This window comes from Empidonax traillii, unplaced genomic scaffold (genome assembly GCF_003031625.1).
Source record: "Empidonax traillii isolate 1590-97213 ecotype Southwest subspecies unplaced genomic scaffold, ASM303162v1 scaffold342:size1861417, whole genome shotgun sequence".
NCBI classification, from domain to species: domain Eukaryota; kingdom Metazoa; phylum Chordata; class Aves; order Passeriformes; family Tyrannidae; genus Empidonax; species Empidonax traillii.
In genome coordinates this window covers 1,207,679-1,222,526 of record NW_020955535.1, presented here as the reverse complement: position 1 = coordinate 1,222,526, position 14,848 = coordinate 1,207,679, and the positions used below count along the sequence as shown (strand labels likewise).

Here is a 14,848-nt window from a genome sequence, read left to right as displayed (position 1 = left end):
TCTTATGCTTTCCCAATATTTTTCCCTTTTCCAGTTTCTCACACAGAAACTGTCAGTATTGGGCACTTGTCACAGTCAAGTTTCCTCTCTCTCTCTCTACACAATAGTAAATTCATGGAGTGAGGAGAAATGTTTGCTTTGCCCATACTCTGTGAGTGCTGAAGACTCTCCAGCACCTCTTTGCTCTGAGCAAGGAAGAGACCAGCTGCAGCCCTGCCTCGGTGCCAACACTGTTCCAGTTGCTGTTGCTATAGGGAAAAAAAAAGGCAGAACTGTCCAAGTTTTGAGTTCCTGAAGAAATCTGTTTAAATCAGCAGGGACAGGGTCTGGATGAAGTTTCTCTCCACATGTGATGCTCAGTGGGTGCATCTCTGCCACCCACCACTGCTGCTGGTTGAAGCTGTATCCTGGTACAGCCTCTTCCCTGCCAGCCCTCCAATCTGCCCCTCTCCAAATAACCCTTACCTGCCTCTGCTTCTTGCCAGAGGCAAAGGAGGAGGTTTGGACCAAGGAAAAGCTGTCCACAGGATCAAGAGAGGGAGTCTGGGACAAGGAGTCACCAGAAGTAGGATCAGACCTCAAGAACTTGACTGTCAAACCTGCCCTATAAACCTTACCCCTCCCCCCCACCCAAAAAAAAAAAAAAAAAAAAAAGAGTACAATAATATGGTGTTAAAAATGGAAAGTGCTTATGGAGAGAGATCAGCTGCTTTGTGAGGCAGCTGTATGTTCTGAAGTTCCTTTTGATGTAAATGTGTGAAATTACACATTTACTGCAGGATTCAAATGTAGCCATGGCAACATGATTATCAAACGGTTGCATATGGAAGTGCAAATCCATACAGGTTTCTGGCTGGCGAGATTAAACTGCCCAGAGACAGGGCTCAGTGCACGCCAAGCCCGGGCCCTCCATGCCCGAAAGGAATCAGCTCTGGCTTCTGTGCCTGGGAAAAATTCCATTTCTTAGCACCCAAACTGGCTCCACTCAAGCGGGCTGACCACCCAGCAGCTGCAGGAGGGCACTAAACGGGCTGTGCCCTCAGCAGAGAGGCGGCATCGTGCACCTCCCTGCACAGGGCGACCCTGTCCTCGAGGCTGGCTTAAACAAACCCCTTTGCTCAGCCTCGCGAGGGGCAGGGAGAGTTCAGCCAGGAGCTGTGTCCCTGCAGAGAGGGTTTAAGTTACACCTGGAGCATGGTCAGTCTGTATTCATAGAATGCCCGTGGGCAGCCAGTGGCATCCCCTCTCCCACTGCGTCCTCATGTGACAGCGATCCGGTGACATCCGAGGAGGGGATGGCAAAGCTGGCCCTGGCTGTAAGGAGGGAAGGGCTGTGCCCTTAGAGCCTCAAGGCCACGACCTTTCGGTCATTTATCCCTTGGAAACAGGGCCAATCCGTTAATTTTCCACAGCTGCCAGTTCCAGGCTGAGCCACAGTGTCACTGCCTTGTCCCCTGGACATGAGGCAGGGTCTGAAACCTCACACGGACTGGGTTCAGCTCGGGGTCCTGGTGTGCCCACAGTGATGAGTGTGTTGACAGGTGGACTGTGAAACAACAGGGGAAAGAGAAAGAGAAGAGGGGGAAAAAAAAATGAAAATAAAAAAGGAAATAAAATGAAGAAAAAGAAAAAAAAAAAAGGAACGTGCACTCCAGCACGGAAACAGGCCAGTGGGATGGAAATAAAAGTTTTAAATAGACACTAGAAGATTGGCAGAATTTGGCTGTAAATGAAAACAGAGTAGTGGAAGGGCAGAACTTTGTCCTTCTTTTGCTTTTTTTTTTTTTTTTTTTTCCTGGAGACTTGATGTGGCTCTTTCACTGAGAAACACAAAAGTAGGGCACAGTCCTCCAGCAGCCACCCTGGGGTATCCACAGTCCTGAGGTTTGGGGACCTGCTGTGAGAGCCCTGGCATCCCTCTGGAATCGGTGGAAAAGCAGGTTATCTCCACAAACCCGTGGTGAGCAGCTTAGCAGGACACCTAAAGCACCTGATGGCAATGCCCCCGGGGCTGTCCTGTAGGAATTCGCAGGATGGCTTCCTTGGTAGGACGTCCCTATAGTTAATTAACCTCTGATCCTGATTTCCAGCAGGAACAGCTCTTTTTTCCATCTCCAGCAAAAAGCTCTTGTCGTGCTTTGACTAACAGATGAGACAGCCTGCTTACACCTGGCACCTTCTTCTGCCACAGGTATTTCTGGGCAAAATCCCTTTCCACCTTCCCTCCCGCACAGCAAACATCCCGCAGCTCCACCACACTCCCGTTTCCAAACCTGTGAAGTCCCAGATCAACCATCCTCCTGAGCTTCTTCCCCTGCATCTTGAGGTTTTGCAGCAGAAACCCTTTACCTTCTCTCAGAGGTTATTTTGAGTAGTGCTGTTTCACAGGGAAAAAAATATAGGCTTTCATCACTAAAGACAGACTTTTCTCAGTAAACATGAGGCTTTTGATTTTAAAGGTGACAAACAGTGCTTCTCAACTGAAAAGAAAAAAATTAATTTCTCTCAAGAAGACTTTGAAAATTAAGAAGAACTATTGTGCTAATTGCTGTCACCCAGCCAGTTTTCTCATCAGCTCCCGCCTGTGACCGCGCAGATACAGGTCACGCATATGGAACTGGCATCCCAGGCTGCAGCAGATTAGGTATCAGATTCTTGGTTGGCCGTGAATTATCACTAAAATAAAGGCACCCCAGCCCTGCCGTTAACGCTGCCTGGTGCGATGCCCAGAGTCCTGTGACACGGGAGTGCCCGTGTCATCTGCTCGCCAAATCGGGTCTCTGCTCTTTGAGAAAACGGACTAAACCCTTCTAAGAGGGGAGGCGAAGCTGTTGCCCGCATCGCCTCGTTCCCCTCGCTGCCGCCCTTTCATGTCTACGCTGTATTAGCATTCTGGAGAGCACTAATGGGTCTGAAGTGGCTTAAAGCCATTTTCTTTATTGCTGGATTAGTGCTGGGAGGGGAAGGAACTGCCGGCGCTCGGCCCCGAGCACGTCAAGAGCTTTCTGCTCCGAGCAGACACGAGAGCTCCGAGCCCCAGCCCGCCTCGCACAGCCCAGTTAACTGCTTTTATGAATGGAGTTAAAAACAACACACGCCGTGAAGCTGTTGCTAAGAGGTTTTCTTTTTTCTTTTTTTTTTTTTTTCTGGTGTCCTGAGTGCTCCGGCCAATATAAGCTCCAGAGCTCCGGAGCACCACACAGCCCTGAAAGCAAGGAAGTGGGCAGGAAAAGCAAAGCACAGGTTCCCTATCTGTTCCCTGCCTCCTGCCTTCAGCTGAGCAATTATACAACTCCAGATCTGTGATTATTCCTGGCAAGGTTTGTTCATCTCATGGGAGACTTTTGGAACAACACGGTGCTTTTGTAGGGAGTGTCAACCACCAGGCGAACGTGCCTTCCAGATCTGATTTTTTTTTTTTTTTAATGTGTAAGTAATTGTTTCTTTACAGATTGCTCTTTGCCTTTTAATGACTCACATTTCTACCTTGTCAGCTTTCAGCACGGGCCCTGCCCTCCCTCCCAGTGCTACAATCCTCCCAGATCTCACCCACGGTGCCAGGTCACCCGGGGTGAAATCCTGAAGGATGAGAATCCATTTTGTGCCATCCCGTCCAGTTGTTCTGCTTTTGGGGGCTGCTTTTTTGGGGGCAGCAGAAACTACGGGCACGGCAGTCAGAAGATATAAAAACTGAGGTACAAACCTGCCTCTAAAGCATTCAAATAGAGGTTTATTTTCTGGACAAACCCAGATTTTCACAGAGATGGCAACAGACTCTCAACCCCGCCACTGCTGCTGTGCCAAGTGTCTCGTTCCCATTCCAGGCTCCCGCGGTGCAAACGTGCTCTTCAAAATAAAGAGGGAGAAAGCTTAAACATCCCTAAAACTAATTTTTAAGCTTTGACCTCAGTGCAATATAACTGCACTTTTTAAAGAGGTGTGGTTTTGTTTTTTTTTCTGTAACTTTTCCCCTTCCACCACTCTCCAAAAAATGTATTTAACGTGAGGCAGGGAGCAATTATGGAAAATTTCAGGCTGGATACTTAAAGCACGGCCAACTTGTAAAGTAACTGGAAACATAGAAAGGAAAATGTTTGGCAACGTGGGATAAAAGGTGCTGTGTAAGGGGAGGATTCTTTCTTACTGCAAACTCTCCTCTCTGATGTGTTAATTGTGTTTGGCCTGATCCCTTGACAGTTCATTAATTTTTTGTCCAATTGCAGGCTGTTGAGGGCAGATAAATTTCAGGCTATTATGGGAACACCCTAGAAGTTTGTATAGAAAGGAAACTCTCTGTTTCCTGTATCATCCTTCTGGGGATCTCGAAAGAGTTCACAAAAGCCACTTAAGCAAACTTTCTTTGCTGGATAACGGAAGGAAAGGAAACTGTGAACAAGCAAACAACACTCAATTCCATGAGACAAGAGATACTCGTAGGTCATTCCAGAGAAAGTGAAGTCCATGAATGCAACACACGCAGACACACAGGGAAGATACTTTGTACTCTGAAAATAACAGGAATTTCTGCACCTATGCACTATTTCTGATTTATTTAACGATAAATCTTGCAAACCACCAGTGAGACGGGTGGTGGAATGTCCGTCCCTGCAAGGCATGAAATCTCTCTCGAGTTTTTTTGTGGTTCAAACAATACACCGTGGGCTGAGCTGGAGATGGTCACGGATCAGCCGGACAGCTTCGCTTTCTTCCTGTCGCTGACAGCACGGCTGCCAAGGCTCTGCTACAACCAGCTCAGTGGGTTTTGTCATCTACAGGGGGAAGGCGAAGGTCTGAACAGCTGTCAGTTTTCCTGGGAAATTCAGGCAGAGCTCAGAGAGCTGGGGCAAAACGTGGCATCGGGTGTGCAAATGCCCCCCAGCCCTGGAAATACTGGGGACTCCAGTTTACTGGCTTGTCCCTGTTTTTGAATTTCATGCCAGTTTTCTAAGTAGGTTGGTCCAACAGCGTGTCCCCTTTCCTGAGACGTTTTAAATGTCTTGGCTTCAGCTGCGTTTCAGAGGGAGATCAAAACCACGGAGTGGATGAAAGGCTGCGAGTTTGTTAAAATAAGCTCCAAGAGGAGGAGATTTGCAAGTGGCTCATCTGAAATATGGATTTTGCGGTATTTGATGTGAGTAAATCCACGAGGTAGAGAGACCTTGTATCTGCTTAAACCACAGGCAAACAGGTTGAAGTTTGCAGTCAAAGGCAAGGCACAGATCTGTAAGAAGAAATGGTTTGGGGGAATACTTGGTTAGCCGTAAGGTATCTACAAGGAGAAAACAATCTATATTTCAGCTCAACTCAGTGCCCCATAGACCCTGAATACTTCTCTGAAATTCTCAAGCCACACTCCAACCACAGCCCCACTAGCCCTGAGAGATAAGAATAAAGAGGTGATTGGTGCCTCTACCTGTTGTATCACTGGAGAGAGGATTTCTGCCTCCAAGGACACTGACTGGCAATTTTTGAAAGGCATTTACGCAAATATCAACTGTGAATACATTTTTTCTGCCAGATTCTGCAACATATGCTTCTGGTCTGACCAAAACCGCTAATGGGGTAGAGGCGGGGGGAAGAGCAAGGGAAATAAATGAAATTTTTGCCAGCTGAAAAAAAAAAACAAACCACATTTTGTTCAAATTTGGAACAATTCACTCAGGCCAGTTCTTGTTTAATTGGGACTGAGGAGGGCCTTTGCTGGCAGAAATGTAGCTGATTACTTGACAGGAAAAATTCAAACTCCTCAAAAAGATTTCTCTTGGTCTTTTCTCAAAGTTATCCGCAGCAACAGTGGTTCCCTGGGGAGCTTGTTAAACCTCCCCAACAACCTCATTGCTAGGAACTTTCTCTCCTCTCAGTTTTATGAACTTCTTTATTTTAAGCCATAACCTCCCGAGTCTGCTCTCAAGGTTGCAAATTATCTCCATTCAAATCATCTGTTGCCTTTCTGAGCTCTGGCCCAGGTGAGGGCTAAGACATCCCTACTGAGAGCATCCATCTGCCCAGCATAAATACACTGCCAGTCCAGGAAAATGGGCTCAAACCCATCCAAGGAGAAAGGTCCTTTATCCCTATTGTGACAATAACACAAAACATTGGGTCCTACCCACAGGAGCACAGCAGCTCCACAAAAGAGCCGTTCCAAATCCCCCTCCAGCAGGTTGTGGTGCAGCCCTGAGAAGATCTGGAAGCTGTTTGAAGAAGATGATGAAATTGCTTGAGATGAAATTCAAAAATGCAGCCCGTTTTTGTAGGGGTCAGAAGGGAGAACTGGAGGGTGATTTGTTCTGTGAAAGGGCCTGACCATGACCTGCCAGCCTCAGCAAGCTCAAACAAGGTGGGGGACTGTCACACCAGTCAATTTGTGTGGGGCTTCATGAAGTGCCTCTGTGGAGTTCAGGGAGCATCCGGACAATGCTCTCAGTCATATGGTTTAGGTTTAGGTCCTGGGAGGAACAGGGAGTTGGACTTCATGGTCATTATGGGTCCCTCCCAACTTGAGATACCCTATGACTCTACAGAGGATCAGCAGAGGAAAAAGAAGGGAAAAAGTTTCTTCTTTTGGGAGCAAGCAGCTTTAAAACTATTTAAGCTGTAAAGTGAAACTAGAGCCCAAGAACAGCAGTGTGCAGTATCAACACCGTGCTCCAGGTAGAAGGATTTCCCCAAACCCAACACTGCATGAAAATCCATGACTGGGGTGATACTCAGCTCTAGGAAAAGGGGAAAATTGCTGAACACTATTAATTCAAAACAACTGTTTTGAGTTAATTCTAAAAACTGAATTTCCCAAAAATTCAAATTTTAGGGGCAGCAGGGGGAGTGATTAAAAGAATCCTAAAAAAAATCTCAGTATTTTGCAGGGGATTTTAATGGCCACTCCAATCAACTTTGGCATTTTATTTTTTCCTCAAAGTTTAAAATTACTTTCATATGAAACACTTCAGGGTCTGCAGCTGTTTGGTTCTCTGGTTGTGTTTGGAAATTCAAGCAATTAGAATAAAAAGTATTCAGCCAATTCAGTTTCTCAGTCACAACTAAAACAGCCTGCTTGGGGTTATTCTTGAAACTTGGGTTGCTTAAGTCATTTAAATAGATTTCTATTTCAGAAACAACCCGAGAGCCAACAATTTCACAATTAAAAGCTCGAGGGCTACAAAACTTGGCTTCGCCTAAGACTCTTAACATTGTTTTTCATTATCTTAATCACTAGTTTCTTTACATACTAATTTTCCATCCCGTTGCCAACCAGTGCCAATCCAACTCGCTTTTCCATCACCCAGGTGAGTGTTACTCATGTTTTCATGGAAATGTGAAAAAAAACACACCTGAATACAGTCAGCACAACAGTGTCTATTTTTGCTACTGCTCGTGGAGCTCTGCTAACACTGAGTCACAGCTGCTGAAGCCACTAGCTCAGGTGTAGCTGCAGAGCTGCTTCCTAGGATTTTCCAAAAATACGGAGAAGGCTGATGGTTCTCCAGATGCAGTTTTGATGACACAGGGCTAAACAATTTGTTTATGCTGGGACCCAGAAGATATTGCAAACACCAATTAGGTATGTGACCGATTAGGCAAGGGGAGAGATGAGATAAATCCCAGCATGTGGTTGGAACAGGCCTTAGCAGAGCAGAGAGTAAAGCGAGTCCTCCAGGAAGGCTACGGAGGCTTCAGGTCCCACCTGGTGATCAAAACAGACGTGCCCAGTAACACCTGCACAGTTTGGATCCAGCTGGAGCCATAAGGCTGCAAAACAAGCAGGCAGCGTGAACAGGGACAAATGCTCAGTTCATCACTGAGTGTCCAGAGCTGAAACTAAACGTTTGTGTTGAGATCAGATAAAATGCAGTGTTTTGTTCTGCTCTGGGCTAGCCCAACAGGTTACCAGCTATTAATTAATCCACAAAACATTATGTTGTTATGAGAAAGCATTAAGTAACCAAGAATTAATGACTGGATCTGGTTGGGAAGGAGCCTTCAAGACCTTCAAGACCAGTTCAAAACCCCTGCCACGGGCAGAGAACACTAGACCAGGTTGCTCCAAGCCCCATCCAGCCTGGTCTTCAACACTTCCAGGGATGGGGCATCCACAGCTGCTCTGGGTATCCTGTTCCAGTCCCTTACCATCCTCTGAATAAAGAATTTCTTCCTTTTATCTAATCTAAATCTCCCCTCTTTTGGTTTAAAACCAAAACCCCCTTGTGTTACCACTTTCTGCCTGACTTCTGTTCAAAAAGTTCCTCTCCCCCTTTTTTATAAGCTCCTGTTAAGCACTGAAAGGCTCCAAGACCTCTTGGGTGAAAGTTCAGCAAACCTGACTCTCTGGCACGTGGCAGAGGCCTATGCAGACAGAAAACTAACCGGCCTTTTTTAAGTATTCACCAGTGTAAACTGGCAATAATACCAGTCAGCTTTCACCAGAGTAAGGCTAATATGAATGAAGTCACTTGAAAATCACCTCAGACTTAAACAGCCTCCTGTATTTCAGGCTTTGGGTTCAGGATTTTGGTTCTTTGCACGTCCAATATGATGAAAAAGTATCCATTTTTCAACAAAAATAGAGTGACCGAAATACAAATATCCCTGTGCTGCAATGGAAACCTCATAAACATCACAGTTCATGGTTTCAGGAGGCAGCTCAGAAGGAAAACTGACTTCATTGCCCAAGTGGAGAGAAACAGGTCGAGTAAATAGCATTAAAAAAAAAAAGAGATTCTGGTCTTTCCAAGGCAGGGGAAGCAGTGACTGAACTGAACAAGCCCTGCAGTTCTCAAGTGCTGTTTGGCAGCATCTTAACTGCTCTTGGCACTTGAGGACTGAAAGCTACAGTTCTTGAAGGACTGTCAAGTCACCCCTTGTCACCTATAAACTGCTCTGGAGCTTAATTCCTCGCAGTTTTATTGTGAAGATAATTATAGGCCATATAAACTCGAGAGGCAAGATAATTTTTGCAGCCATTAATACCAGTTCTTAGCTGTGCAAACCGGGAAAATAATGACAGGGAACTCTTATTCTTCAAGGCATGAACTCATGATGAGACCTCACAAGTGGCAGCAGCAGCAAACCCCATTTTACAGCCTGTAAGAGCCTCTTGGGATGTAACTGTTATCTTGAGCTAGGTTTTTTCCATATGGGAATGGTATGGGAAGATATAGGTACTGCTTTGAGAATCCTAGAATCCCTTCAGTTGGAAAAGACCTTTGAGATCATAAAATCCAACCATTAAACCAGCGCTGCTAAGTCCACAATTAAACCATATCTCCAAGTGCCACATATACTTGTTGTTTAAATCCCTTCAGGGATGGTGACTCCACCACTTCCCTGGGCAGCCTGTTCCAGCGCTTGACCACTCTCTCTGTGAAGACATTTTTCCTAATATCCAACCTAAACCTTTCCTGTGAAATTTGAGGGCATTTCCTCTGATCCTACTGCTGGTTACCTGGAAGAAGAGATCAATCCCCACCTGGCTACAGCCTCCTTTCAGGTAGTTGTAGAGAGTGAGAAGGTCCCCCTGAGCTTCCTTTCCTCCAGGCTAAACACCCCCAGCTCCCTCAGCTGCTCCTCATCAGACGTGTGCTCCAGTCCCTTCCCCAGCTTATTATCCTTCTCTGGACACGCTCTAGCACCTCAATATCTTTCTTGTCAAGAGGGGCCCAAAATCGAACCCAGGACTCGAGGAGCGACCACACCAGTGCCCAGCACAGGAGGACTCCATGTTCCAGCTCTGGAGGAAGGCAAAGACATCTGCACCACCCTGTTTGCTCAGGACATTGCTCTGGGGTGACATGAACCAACTGGCTCCAGATGGGTGGACTTTGGGCTGGTGACAGGCCACAAAGGGCTGAGTCACGCTCTCTACACCCGCAGGTCCTGTTGGAAGCCATTTGGCTCTCAGAATTCAAAGCAAATTTTGGCCACCACAGGCCACTTGAACTGAGCTGCAAATCTGCCTGTCTGGGTCCCAGTCAAAAATTTGCACAGTGGTTCATAAAACCTTCTTGAGACTCATCTACATCAGGTAAAATATCTTTGGTTGCCTTGCCACAAGTCCGCATCTGTAGAAAACAGAAGCATCCCAATGTCTTTGGAGGGGGGGAAAAGCATCGAGGGACACAGACTACTTCACACAGTGTAATGACAGAGTGTCGTGGGGAGAAGGGTAAAGAGCAGTCTCAAGCTCGGAGCCCGGGTTTCCCATCAGATATTTCACCCTTGGTGAGAGATGCCCCGGGGCCAAATTACAGGCCAAATGTGTAAAAGTTGAGACTCACTTTTTCACGTCCTGTTTACAAGTATCCTGGCTGGGAAACCTCACCTGGGCTTCTGTGCGCTCAAATTTGCTTCAAGCGTAGCCTAGGGCTTCCCAAACCCGTGGCCACTCCCAATTAGGAGACACCTCGGAGAGCTGGCTGTGACAAACATCATTACGTCTGAAAGCAAGTCAAAACAATCCCGAGGGCTTCTGTCCATCCACATGAAGAATTACCTTTTTTTTTTTTTAAAAAAAAAAAAAAAAAAAAAAAGCCACAGCTTTGGAAGGATTTAGGAGCAGCAGCGGTCTCGGGAGGTTTGGATAATCTAGGAATCCCCGGGTTTCATATAAAGCAATTTACACTAGATCTGAACACTGGCAAACAGTCAGCTAAATCCATTATCGCATGATAATGCTCAAACATTTCATTAATTCCTAACCAGCTGTCCTCTGCTCCCTTACCCCTTTCATCATACAAACATTTCTTTAACTGTCTGAGGGAGGGGAGAGGGAGGATCAGACGCAGCCTCGTAAAATTCCTTCACCCGCTTGGCCCGCGGCAAAGTTATTTCTTTTGACACGCGTGTAAAATAATATTGGGGGTGGTGTTTGTTTGGCTTGGCTGGATGGTGAGTTTTCATAACAATTTGGGAAGCCAAGTACCTGTGAAATGGAGTACAGAGAACTCGGGGCAGCTTGTTGACGATCCTGCCGGCTGGTTAATTAACATATCTCGTTAAATAGGGAAGACCCCTCGCTCCAGGGTCTATGCCAAGACACAAGGCAAGGCGTTCCGAGCAGGATATTGCTCCCCAGCGTTCTGAGGTCCCGTAGGTTATTTCTTTTTTAAAGTTCTCGGGCACTCCGTGCCAAACAAACTAGGGGAAGCGAGGGAGGGATTGGTACCTTGGGGGGTTCTCCAACTTCCCGACTCACAAAGTGGATATCAGTGTAAGAAATCAGAGAGATTTTTAAGGTGACTTCTGGGTGCTTTCTTTAGGGAAAGCTCTCCCTGAAGTGCCTTAAATCGCTCCACACTGCCCAGGGACGCTCCAAGGAACGGGATTCACCGCCCTGCTGAGGAGCGGCAGACCCTCACCCACACCGGGGGGCAGAGCGTGTCTCCAGTTCGCTCTAAACCACAGTTCAGGGGCTCTTCTCCCAGCCCCTCTCCCGGGCAAACGTAGCACACGCCTGGACAGCACATCTCCTGACTGACACTCATTTCTCCCCTGCCAAGACATGAGAATGCGTTTATTTATTATGGGTTAAATATTTGGAGTTGAGTAAGAACCTTAGAGGGAAAAGGTGGGTCTGCTTCCTTGGGTATTTTTTTTCCACCCCCTCACTCTTATTACAAAAAAATTGGATATTTTTTTTTTTAACCAAAACGTTGTTTTATGGAAAATTACCCTTTCTGACTGTAGGCTCAGCTAAGGGCTGACAATTAACAGCTCTTGAGTGAAAATAACACGAGGAAATACAATGGAGAAATATCTGGACACGTCTGGACATGTCTGGACATTGCCAGAACGAGTCTAAAATGTCAGCATGAGGTAAGGATCACGCTTCGCCACAACAGCAGGCAACAAAAGGGCTAAAATAAAAGAGTACTTTTAAATTCTTTTCAGTTATTTTAAAGCAGAGTGTCAAAACATTAGATGGTCCAGTCTGCCATAAAACTAGAAGCAACAAGAAGCACATCTTAGGAGTTGTAACTACACCTTGAGATCACTTCTCAGTGTTTTCAGGTGTGTTACGGTCTCATAGAATTTCCACTTCACTCACTGAAGTCGTTTCTCTTACTATGGAGTCGTTAGACTTCTTTTCTTCTATAAGTACAGGTACATCTTGTTTCTTCCATAGAATAAGCTAAATTGCTTTATTAAGCAATATCACAGCTGTGAGACAATGGATGTTGTTCTACTGTCAAGAGTAGGTGTTACACTGGGTTGTCATCAGTGTGGTAGCTTTATCTTCACCATTTGGCTAATTAAGATAATTATTTTGCCACTTTTTGTACCTATAAACATCAGTTACATGTCTGAAAAACCATGATTGTTTGAACAGACTTTGGGAATCCTCGCCAGAGGATGGATATTTTACTGAGTTGTGCATGACTGTGGTCATGCAAGCTTTTCAGCCCTCAGTCTGAATTAACCTAAAAATAAATACATATTGATCATAGCATTGCAGAATAAATTATTAATGTCGGTTTTTGTTTCTTTAGGGGTTGTACTAGAGTCTCTTTGTTAGACTCCAGATTCATTTTGGTTTTTAATAGCGCGTAGATGTGCACAGTTCTTCCATTTTGCCTTCTGTGTGGTTTTCCTTTTCTGAAGCCTGGTATGCTTCGTGGTTTATTTATTCATGAGCTGCAGAGAAAGAAGTTCACCATAAAAAAAAAAAAAAAAAATTTGTTTTGGAATATACACTTAACGGCGTGTCAAGAAACAGAAAACAATTACACTTACGCAACGTAACGTGCATTTTTACATGCCGCTCGCACGCTGCTTTATGCCTCCCCAGTTTATGTAAGTAATGAAAATTAAATATCATGCTACCCTGCCCAATATAGTCAGCACAATTAAGGCCAGGAGATGTTAATTGGGAATAAAAAGAACCACGGTCTCTTATGGCAAGTTTGCAGCGGGTGCTTCCAGTGCTTCCACGGCAGGGCTGTGGCTGCCATGGGGAATGAGGCATTTTAATGTCCTGGGAGTCGCTGGGCACTGTGTGTGTTGAGGGTTGTGTTCCCCAGATGTGACAAATAGATGAGAAATGCCACATGCCACCCTCGCCATGGTGGCCTGGCACACGCATCCCATTGCAGTGCTGGGCTGGACATGAGAGGTGCCTCATGCCCTCCGGAGAGCAGCCGGGGTGAGGTGGGGAGGCAGGATGGGACCTTCCCCGTGGCCAGACATGAGGAAAGGTGTCATTTTTCCTCACGACGAAGGACAGTTCTGGCAAATTTGGGCCAGAGTATCTCAGGTAGAGAAGGGCACTCACTCCTGCTCTTTCTGAGCTGTTGCTTTGGAGCTGTGCTTGGCACGACTTTGCCTGACAGGGACAAGCCACTCCGTGTCACGTTTTGTGCTAACACCCACCACCTCAGTGGGGACAGCGCAGGTGGAAGCCTCCATTCACCCTCAGGTTGCCGCTTGGGCTCCTTTTCTGACCAAGAACCTCTCTTCAACCCCAGGGCAGTGCTGGCAAGCTCATCCTTCCCCGCCACTCAGCAGTAAACAGCCCTGACACAAACTGGGGAATGAGATGCTGGAAAGCAGTGCCATAGACAGGCACCTGGGGGTTCTGGTCAACGGCAAGTTGAATATAAGTCAGGAGTGCCCTAGCAGCCAGGAGGGCACACCGTGTCCAGGGGTCATCAGGCAAAGCGTCGCCAGCCAGGCCAGGGAAGGGATTGTCCTGCTCTGCCCTGCACTGAGGTGTCCTCACCTTGAGTACTGTGTGCAGTTTTGAGCACCATGATATAAGAAAAATATTAAGCTACTAGACAGTGTCCAAGGGAGGGCTACGAAAATGGTGAAGGGCCTTGTGGGGAAGCCGTATGAGGAGCGACTGAGGGCACTTGGCTTGTTCAGCCTGGAGGAGGAGACTGAGGGAGAACTCCCGGCAGTTACAACTTCCTCGTGAGGAGAAGTGGAAGGGCAGGCACTGATCTTTGCTCGCTGGTGACCAGTGACAGGACCAAAGGGAAGGGCATGAAGCTGTTTCAGGGGAGCTTTAGGTTGGATATCAGGAAAAGGTTTTTCACTCAGAGGGCGGTTAGGCACTGAACAGCCTCCCTGGGGAAGCGCTCACAGCACCGAGCCCGACAAAGCTCAAGGAGCATTTGGACAACGCTCTCAGGCACGCGGTGGGATTCTGTGCGGGACCAGCAGTCGGACCCGGTGGTCCCTGTGAATATTCAGTGCGATTCTGTGGCTCTGTGGCTCAGTGGCACCTGCCTCGCCGTCCCGCTCCCTGGCTCCCCTCAGGTGGCCGCCCCTGGGGGGGACGCCCGGGCGCCCCCGTAGCCCCCCCCCCGTCACCAGGCAACGCCCCCCGCCCCCTCCCTACGAGGCCACGCCCTCATACATATTAATGCGCACACCTCCGCTCTACTAAACCACGCCCCTCATTGCATATTTATGAGGCACTGTATTATACCCCTCGCTGAGGCCACGCCTCTCGTTGCATATTCATGAGCCGGGGGCGGGAGGGGGCGGAAGCGGAAGCGGAAGCGGTGCCGGTTCCCCAGGTCCCGGTTATAAAGCGGCCGCCGCTGCCCCCGGAGCCGCCGCGCTCGCGCCGCCGCCGCCCGTGCCCGCGCCCCTTCCCCGCGCCCTCCCTCACCCCGCACCCCCTCACCCCGCACGGAGCACCCCGGGGGCTGGGGGACACCCGGGGGCAGGTAAGGGGGGCGTCGGGGTGTGAGAGGTGACCGGAGTGAGGAGGGGGTGTGGGAGAGTGGGGCGGCTGGGAGCGGTGCGGGGGGAAGGAGGTGAAGGAGATGAGGGGTTTGGGGTGAAGGGCTGGTAAAGGTGAGGGAGGGTTTGGGGTAAGGGAGATGAGGAGCTGGTGAAGAAG

At 47.7% G+C, this 14,848-nt stretch overlaps 1 protein-coding gene across 4 annotated transcripts in view; it reads left to right on the top strand.

Annotated features, from left to right (window-relative positions):
* The window catches only part of SLC45A4 (solute carrier family 45 member 4), a 79,713-nt gene that overhangs the window by 7,596 nt on the left and 57,269 nt on the right, over nucleotides 1-14,848 (top strand). The window contains exon 1 of one of the 4 annotated variants that reach the window (XM_027892243.1): nucleotides 14,582-14,672. The exons of 2 other annotated variants lie outside the window; for them this stretch is intronic. The gene's annotated coding sequence lies outside the window, so the exon portion shown is untranslated. Of the gene's footprint in view, nucleotides 1-14,581; nucleotides 14,673-14,848 lie in introns of those variants that run through there. One more of the 4 variants, XM_027892242.1, reaches the window with a different exon arrangement.